Below are 9,025 nucleotides of genomic sequence, written 5' to 3' on the forward strand. Positions count from 1 at the left end.
ACAAAAAATCTATTTTTGTGTTTATTTGGCAACAGACCAGAATTTAAAATTTACAACGAACCATTACTGTTGCCATGTCCAAAATATTTTACTTTAAATTACAAGTAGTAAATAGAACTTCTTTTTTCCAAGGGATAAACAACATTTAAGGTCAATATAATTTTCACCTATTTACATTAGATGTAAACCATGTACAACCTTTTCTTGCCCATTGATATGAACTCGTCCGTTCCGGAAGAATGGTGATTTAAAAGAGGTAGAAATAACCCATTTTGATCTTTCGAAAAAACCTTTGTTTACGCAGTTTAAAGTAAACACTTTAAACGTTGTCAGTTTATTATAAATCCACAGAAAACTAAAATGGAAAAACGTTGTCCTGCAATCTATGGAATAATAGCACTAGTTTTTTTGTGTGCTGGGGCCTTCTCTCCAGGATGGATTGTCATTGACACTGATAAATTATTTGAAGATCTGGGCCATGATACTTCAGACGGTATTGTAATGTATATGGGATTATTTTATTTTGTTGCTGTAGGAAAAGATTTTAGAATAGTTGCGGGCTATGGAGATTTTAATTCATCAAGCATGTTAAGTATGTACTTGTATGTATTATTTTTAATATTGGTTGGATAAAAGCATTCATGACCATATTTATTTGAAAAGAGATGTACGGTGAATAAAAATGAGACAGGAACTAAAAAAAGCAAATTAATCAAAATAATGATAATTATCTATAGGTCACTATTTGTCCTTCAACTGTGACAAACGTGTTACTCGTTTTACACTAAAAGTGTTTAATACATTTGAGGCCAACTTGTCTCTGAATGAATCGCGCAACGAAATATTGATCAAGCACATTCCAATGGGAATAAATGATTAATATTGGCAAGTATTAAAATAATTAGGAATCGGATTATATAATAAGCAATAATTTTAAGATGGCGACACTATGGTGCTTTTCCATCAAACGATACACACCACTGTCGATTTTATGTCAAATAGTACGTAAAAACAGAACGTCCTACACTTGCAGAGTTGCGTAAAAATACCCTACAGTTTACTGCATATAAAAACTGTTCTACGTAAAATCTTTTGAGGCATATATAGTTTTATATGCTTATATCAACATATTTGTGAACGTTGTTTTGTCAAAGTTGTTTTAAATAAAGTTTAAGTTCAACGCATTTTCCCTATGCTTTGATCTCTCTAATACTAAATTAGAGTTTTGACTCCATTTGCACGGTCCACAGACATAGAAAATGAAATACGAGTGAGGCATCCGTGTACAATGGACATATTCTTGTTTAAGTGTATATGTTATAACGAGTAAAAGAATCATGTTACTGTGTCTGTTACAAAATATGCAACATGCAGCCAAAGTCACTCCCGATTTATATAAATATACAATAATCTTTATATTATCATAAACATAACAATTATGTTTATTTGTAGAAATTGGTTTGCTTGAATACCAGGTAGAAGTTATCCTGGGAATAGTCTTATGTTTAATATCAATCATAATGACTTTTAGATACAAGAAAGAAGGAACAAATGGAGGGTTAGTTGGTATTATCGTAATGTACATCATAGCAGGTCAGTAGTAAAGAGTTTTGTCACAAAAGGGGGTGTGTCGAATGAGTTTGAAGAATTTAAAAATAGACAGCAACATTAGGTTGATTACAGAAACTAATATTCAACGGTTTAATATCTAGCCTTTCTTTTAAATATTCATGATATTGTAGTACGCGACTTCCTATCCGTTCTGTAACTTCAATTTATTTGTTAATGCTATCATCGTTGTCTCATAAATTTAATATCCACTGATTTTCCCATCAAATTGGCATACCCCAAGGTATAAAGAGGTACGATGTAGGGCCAATGTTCCATAAATTTATATCAGGTAAGGGCCATTGCCAAGAAGTCTTACAATGTTAACCTAAACTTACGTATTACATCCCAATATGCGTACAAGTTTACCTAAAGGAGTAGGTCCGGTAAGGCCGGATTTTGGCCTCAAATTTCTGGTTCATCTGACGAAAGATTTTGGACACTTAATAAGTTGATAAAATGCGTTCATGTGAAAGATTTTAACTGATTTAGTCATTAAAAACGCTCCGATTCAAGCTTAAATATGAAAAATCTATCAAATATGCCAAAAATGTCACTTTTTAGATGGTTTTTGTCGAAAATAAAAGTGGCCGTATCCGTGTTCATCCTCAACCTTTAAATATATGTTATTATTATCATCAAATTCAACTTATATTTCAATATTAAAAATGAACACACATGCGGCCACTTTCATTTAAGACGGAAACCGTACAAATTTTAAGTAAAATGCTAACATTGTGGAGATTTCAGTAATTTAGCATGCCTTTATGATGCTAGAACCCGATATATGTGCATTGTATTGTCAAAACAGCATATATTTATGTAGCAGAAGTATTCTACTTTCTAATAATTACTAAAATTTTACATTTTAACAATTTTGTAAAATAGGGGGGTCTTACTGGACCTATTCCAAAAAAAATTATAGTATCACATCCTTGTTAAGTCCTTACATTACTATGCCAAGTAGTGTGGCTTATGGTATGACAGATCACCAAACTAGGACCGTCTAAATATATAAACAATAAGCTGAACGATGCAAAAATTTGACAAATCATGCAAAATTTGCATTTTTACCGACAGCAACTATACATAGTATTATTAAGTAGACGATATAAAGTCTTTTATATTCAAGTTCCAGTTAGATTTTACAATTTTTGAATTTGATATGACGAGTCAAACATACACCGGTGAAATATTTTTAAGTAAATATTGTTTTTCTCTCCTTTTAAACTGTTAGTAGGGAGTGCTACCTGTGTAGAGGAGCGTCACCTGTTTCAATACAATTCTGTATTATGTTTTTTTCGCGTTCCTTTTAAAAACATCTTTTTAAAGAGGACAAAGCTAACTGTCATTGATCTGTTTATTCTTCCTTGACGCAATTTTCCATATCTCTATTGACGGTTTTTATAAATTTTTTGTTAATTAAAAATAATATTGCAGTTTAAGATTCACGTGCATGTACTTCATTTTTGAAAGTCTGATGCCATTAATAAAGGAGCAATTTTGTTAAACTATACATTCTATTCTACAGCAGAGAAAAAATAATCATATAAAAAAATATCCTTGGTAATTCTAACTCTGTTTAATTCCTAGTATTTCGGAATGTGCAAATTTTTAGCTCACCGTGGCCCTAAGGGCCCCATGTGAGCTTATGTCATCACTTGGCGTCCGTCGTCGTCGTCTGTCGTCGTAAACTATTTCAAAAATCTTGTCCTGAAACTACTGGACCAAATACCTTCAAACTTTAACTAAATGTTCCTTATGGCATCTGTTTATAAATTGTATCTGAAGTTTTGATCCATCGACAAACATGGCCCCCATGGCTAAAAATAGAACGTAGAAAGGCAGTTTATGTGGCTTATATCTCAAAAACTAAAGCTTTTAGAGCAAATAAAAAAAAGTATGCTTAAATTGTTCAAGTGGTCAAGATCTATCAGCCCTGAAATTTTCAGACGAATCGAACAACCCATTGTTGGGTTGCTGCCACTTAATTGGGAGTTTTAAGAACATTTTGCAGTTTTTTGTTATTATCTTGAATAGTTTTATAGATAGTTATAAAATGTAAACAGCAATAAAGTTCAGCAAAGTAAGAACTACAAAAAAAAAGTATATAATACCATAATTGTCAATTGATCCCTTAAGGAGTTATAGCCCTTTAAAGACAATTTTACACAATTTGTTCATCAAGTTTGCTAACATTTAAAAATCTTCTCCCCTGAAACTACTGGGCCAATTACCTTCAAACTTAAACTAAATGTTCCGTAGGGTATCTTGTAATTACACTATATCCAAAGTTTTGATCCATTAACATACATGGCCGCCATCGCTGAAAATAGAACATAGGTTTCAAATGCAGTTTTTTGCTTATATCTCAAAAACTAAAACTTTTAGAGCAAATCTGACACGGAGTAAAATTGTTGAATTGGTAAAGATCTATCGGCCCTGAAATTAACAGACGAATCGAACGGTTGCTGCCACCGAATTGGTAGTTTTAACAAAATTTTGAAGTTTTTTGTTATTATCTTGAATTATATTATAAATAGATATAAACTGTAAGCAGCAATAATGTTTAGCAAAGTAAGATCTACAAAAAAATTAAATGACAAAAATTGTCAATTGACCCCTTAGGGAGTTTTTGCTCTTAAAAGACAATTTTATACAATTTGTTCATCAAGTTTGCTAGCATTTAAAAATCTGCTCCTCTGAAATACAGGTGAGCGATTCAGGCTCTTCAGAGCCTCTTTTTATTAACTACGATTTGTACAGATATTTTGGGGTCTATGTTTATATACATTTCTATTATTTATTTACGCCTATTTATCACATGATTTAAACAAGTGGAAACGAAATCAGTTGAAAAGGGGAAAACAGTGATGAGTACAAACAAATGAAGGTGTACAGTTCTGTCTTAGTAAGTTATAAATTGCTTTATTTTAGAGGAAGGCATACGTTGAAAAGAGATAAACGTCATAAAATCGTGAAAAATACTGACAAATCCCTGATGACCACTGACAAATACCTGATAAACAACATTGCGTTTATGATCGAGAAATGATGACAAACTCGAGAATTCTTTTTTTTATGTTAAGTTTATCTTGTAACACCCGAATTCGAAGGTTAAAGACTTCTCAGACGATTGATACAATAAATGCATCGCTCATTTAAAGAGATTGGGTAAAACGATCATTGTGCTTGGTGGAATTCTTTTATAAACTACGAGAAGTTTGACCGCAAGCCTTTTGTTTCTATTTAAATTGAGTCTTTATATAAAATATATTTTATTTGTCTCAAAACAGGTGATACCAATTTGCATTTAGTCATAAACATGATAAATGGCTCGAAGTTCTTGCTCTGAAGATTAATGTCGATGACTCTAAAGCGATCGGTTAACATTGCCCGATTATAAGGATAAGAACAAACTTGTATGTACCTACCCGAATTGTACCATCAATAGATCAGAGATGATGTAACTGCGCCAATGCAAAACCCACTCCATAAATAATTATCATGGATCAGATTAAGTTTATCTAGTAACCTTGGATACTACTTTCGGCAGCATAGCTCTGACCGGAACGGTAAAACACCAAAGGCCAAAATCGACTAGTATTTCATGGTAGTTGATATAATGTTAAATTACGAGTCTCTCTAGAAGAACTTTTACAATTTATCAGAAGCAAAACTAAAGTTTTAAGAAAATTTAGGACATTTTTTAAATGTCAATGCCAAAACCGTCAAAATGGAACTTTGTATTTCAAACTAGTGCATGTCATCAATTGTGTGGTTTCCGAAATATCATTTGAATGAATACTTGCTGCAATAAAACAAATGTACTTTTTTTCAGGAATATCTACATCTGTAGCAGTCGGACGTTGGCTTCACGGCGTGTTATTTATTTCAACTTACTCAGACATACCAATGATTGTCCCATACTCGTTAATTTTGAGTGCTTTTGGCGCCATTTTTTGTGGGATCACCATGATATGTGTGAGTTGCATGAACTGCCAGCACAACGATGAAAGACTAGCCCAAAGGGATCAGGTGTATTCTGGTGTTGCAATGACCGATTATCCACAAACAACCGTAACGGAAGGACCGCCGCCATATGAACAACCACAGGGTAAAAATACCTACGTATAGAAATATCGTAATGGCGGTGGTACCCGTTGTACCACATAAAACGTAATAATAAAAATGATTTGTGCGTCAATAAATCATTTAAATTTGTGTACGAAAATATAAAATGACGATAGATATGTTAACCAATACAAATGTACCAACCAACTGTAATATTGTTATCATCAAAGTAAATGTACATTTTACACTAATGATATGATATTGAAAAGCACGTCGCTGGGCTTCTAAAATGTCGTATATGACTTTTTTGGCTAAAAATACTATTTGACACCAATGGTTTGTAAAGTTTGCTTCCAAAATTTTGTATGAAAACTTGAAAATCGTTGTAGAATGGCTTTGGGAAAAAAATAATTTAAGTTCTTGGATAATCCAGAAATGTCAAAGTTTTTATTTCACTGCTTTTTACAAAAATGCTCAAGTTCACATACGACATTTTGGAAGCATGCATTTTGCCAAAATTTTCAAAGCCTGTTTGTGAGATATTTTTTTCTTGAAAAAATTGTTATTTACAACATTTTAGAAGCCCAGCGACGATACATTCCATCATTTTGTAAACTTAAAAGATTAAAATCGGTATGAAAACAATGCTTTCGGTGATTTGCCTCTGTAATTGTATCATTATCAAACCACAAGTTCTTTTTACATTTACGGAAGTTGAATGTAGTTTCAGTGTGTGGATATACATGTGTGGTTGTCCATATTTTAGTCATGCAATGAAAGCCATTCTTTATAACCTATATCTGAACTGAAATGAACAATATTGTACGGTTCATAATACCATTCACAATTTGTTCTTTGTTTGAATAAAACTTGCGTAATATCCGGTGCCACTTATTTCATGCCTGTATATTTAGGACTAATAACATTAAATATAAAAATAAAGTGGTTAACGTCCCTATTAGCGCTTTTGTCTATATCGTGGTGTCAGATAAATGCCTTCCGTTTTTTTTTAACCTTCTCTGCATATGGGCGTACTATGAACATAGGTCTTTCTTATACTGCTGCCTCTTCTGTATCAATAGCAATAATGTCATTCATGTAAACGACGTTGACATATGAATAAATATATAAAAAAGGTAGGTTTTCGAAATAATGCCAAGTGTGATCATAGGGTAAGGATTTTGATAATTGCCTCTTGAATATATAAACATGTTGTGATTTGGCAAACATTTTTACCTGAATCAGTCTTAATACAAACACCTCAGACTTGTTGCAAGGGGTTTCTTCATGAAGAAAAATAAAATGCTATCTAGACTATTCCGACTTGTTTCTACATTCATTGAAAGTGAACGGGTATGTTGAAATGGCAAAATATAATAGGTATGAGCACTGAAAATAGCAGTGTGCTGAATATAACTGCTAGCGGCCGTTAGCTCATATGGAGCTTTTTATAACTTGTTATGCAATATGTGTTTTGCTCAATGCTGAAGGTCGTCCGGTGACCTATAGTTGATAACTGTTCTGGCTATCGGTCCTTGGTAAAGTAATATCTCATTTGCAATCATACCGCATCTCCTTATTTGTATTACAATGATTTTAATTTTATAAGATAGAATCATACAGGTATTGCTTGACATAGGAAGCAATATGTACATTTTGTGTTTTGTGTAATGTTGTTTGTCTGTTTGTCTTTTATTTTTAGTTAAAGCGTTGTCAGATAATTTTCGAATAAAGTTTAAATTTCCTTCTGGTAACTTTCGACTCTCTTTCATCTCGTTATAATTATTTTTTGTCAATTTTGTGTTTTAATGTAAAATTTGTCGTTTGGGCCGTACTTCTGAACATAGGCATTTATTTTTCCAAAGTGATGATTATTTAATAATGCTTGCTAGTTGTTTATAACAAACAACAATAACAAAACGAAACATAGAAAACTTAAAAAACTGAGAACACGAACCTCACCAAAAAATGGTGTGATCTGAGGTTCTCTGTATGGGTAAACATACCCTGCTCCACCCTTCGTGTTGCTAAAAACTGAGAACACGAACCTCACCAAAAAATGGTGTGATCTGAGGTTCTCTGTATGGGTAAACATACCCTGCTCCACCCTTCGTGTTGCTACTGTAAGTACTAGCCCAGAGAAAAATATAATTCGGTAGGTCACATTCGGGAAAAAGAAGGACGATTACCACGATTGGAACATACATGCGTCTTTATCTATGAAACAGATATTTAATAACGGTCCATCTACTTGTGATTTACAATTTACTTATAATTTAGTTATGTTTTGTTTAATGAAAGCAAAATAACACAAAATCAGAACTGTAAGGTAGAATGTCAAAAACAAAAGGTCAAACATATCGACAAATACTTTCGGTGTTGCAATTAATTATTCGTCACATTTTTTGTTCGTAAAATGTGAAAAGAGGCATACTAGTTCCAATAGGAATAACTTGCAAACAAACGATCATTAATTGATTAATTTTCGGTATTTCAACGCATATTTTAGCATTATAGGCTATTTCTCTGAGGTCATTTTGTATTGATTGAGGAAGGAATAGGAGTGCCCGGTACGAACCAACGACCTGCTGTGAATCCAAGCAAATGAAGACTAGCGTAAAATGCACCAGCCATCTCTATGAGGGGTAAAAAAAGGTCACATCAATAAGAATTCAATAATGTCAAAAATATTCATTTGGAAGTGAATAAATTCTCGGCGAAGTTTTCTCGCGTACATTCGTAGTAGATTGACTTCCTATGTTAAGGAGTAACACTTACGAGGATATAGGGTTCTGGTATTTATGTACCAGTAGTTTTTAACTAATCACTTGTGGAGTGAGTTTAACTGGTAAGGTTAACGGCACATTATACAATTGTGAGTTCTATATACTAGTAAATCAATTGGAGTCCAAATAAACGAAATAAAATTTGACCGCGAAATACTAGCAGCCAATCAAATATAACGATTTAAATAGATACCACTCTCCGTCATTCCAATCTGTTTTCCCCTTCACCGAAAGTTGACGTCCTCAGCAAGTCATTAACGACTAGGTGTTGCAGCGCATGATGTAAATAATGGTTCTAGACAACTCTAATCTCCAAGCCTCTAAATCATCCTTTCTCAGCTTCGCGACTCAAGTCAGTGTATTTTTAGCAAGCAGTCTTCTTGTTGGGTCGAAGCCTGCTTGTATGCATCATATATAGTCCTCGAGGTACTTTGGTGGTTTTCTGTTCCTCAGTGGTCTAGTTGACACTGGTTGATCTCGTGGTGGTGTTGGTAATATTCCTCTTTTTCGTGGTTGTTCTGGAGGCATGGTGGGTTCATTTGCCTCTTCTAGTGAAT

At 33.2% G+C, this 9,025-nt stretch overlaps 1 long non-coding RNA gene across 1 annotated transcript; it reads left to right on the forward strand.

Moving 5' to 3' along the window:
- Positions 1 to 301: 301 nt before the first annotated feature.
- Positions 302 to 6,564, forward strand: LOC143042050 (uncharacterized). Its single transcript, XR_012967869.1, has 3 exons — positions 302 to 592; positions 1,453 to 1,593; positions 5,450 to 6,564. It is a non-coding gene; the product is annotated as an uncharacterized LOC143042050 (long non-coding RNA).
- Positions 6,565 to 9,025: the final 2,461 nt, after the last annotated feature.

The sequence above is a fragment of the Mytilus galloprovincialis genome, chromosome 8 (genome assembly GCF_965363235.1).
Source record: "Mytilus galloprovincialis chromosome 8, xbMytGall1.hap1.1, whole genome shotgun sequence".
Lineage (NCBI taxonomy): Eukaryota > Metazoa > Mollusca > Bivalvia > Mytilida > Mytilidae > Mytilus > Mytilus galloprovincialis.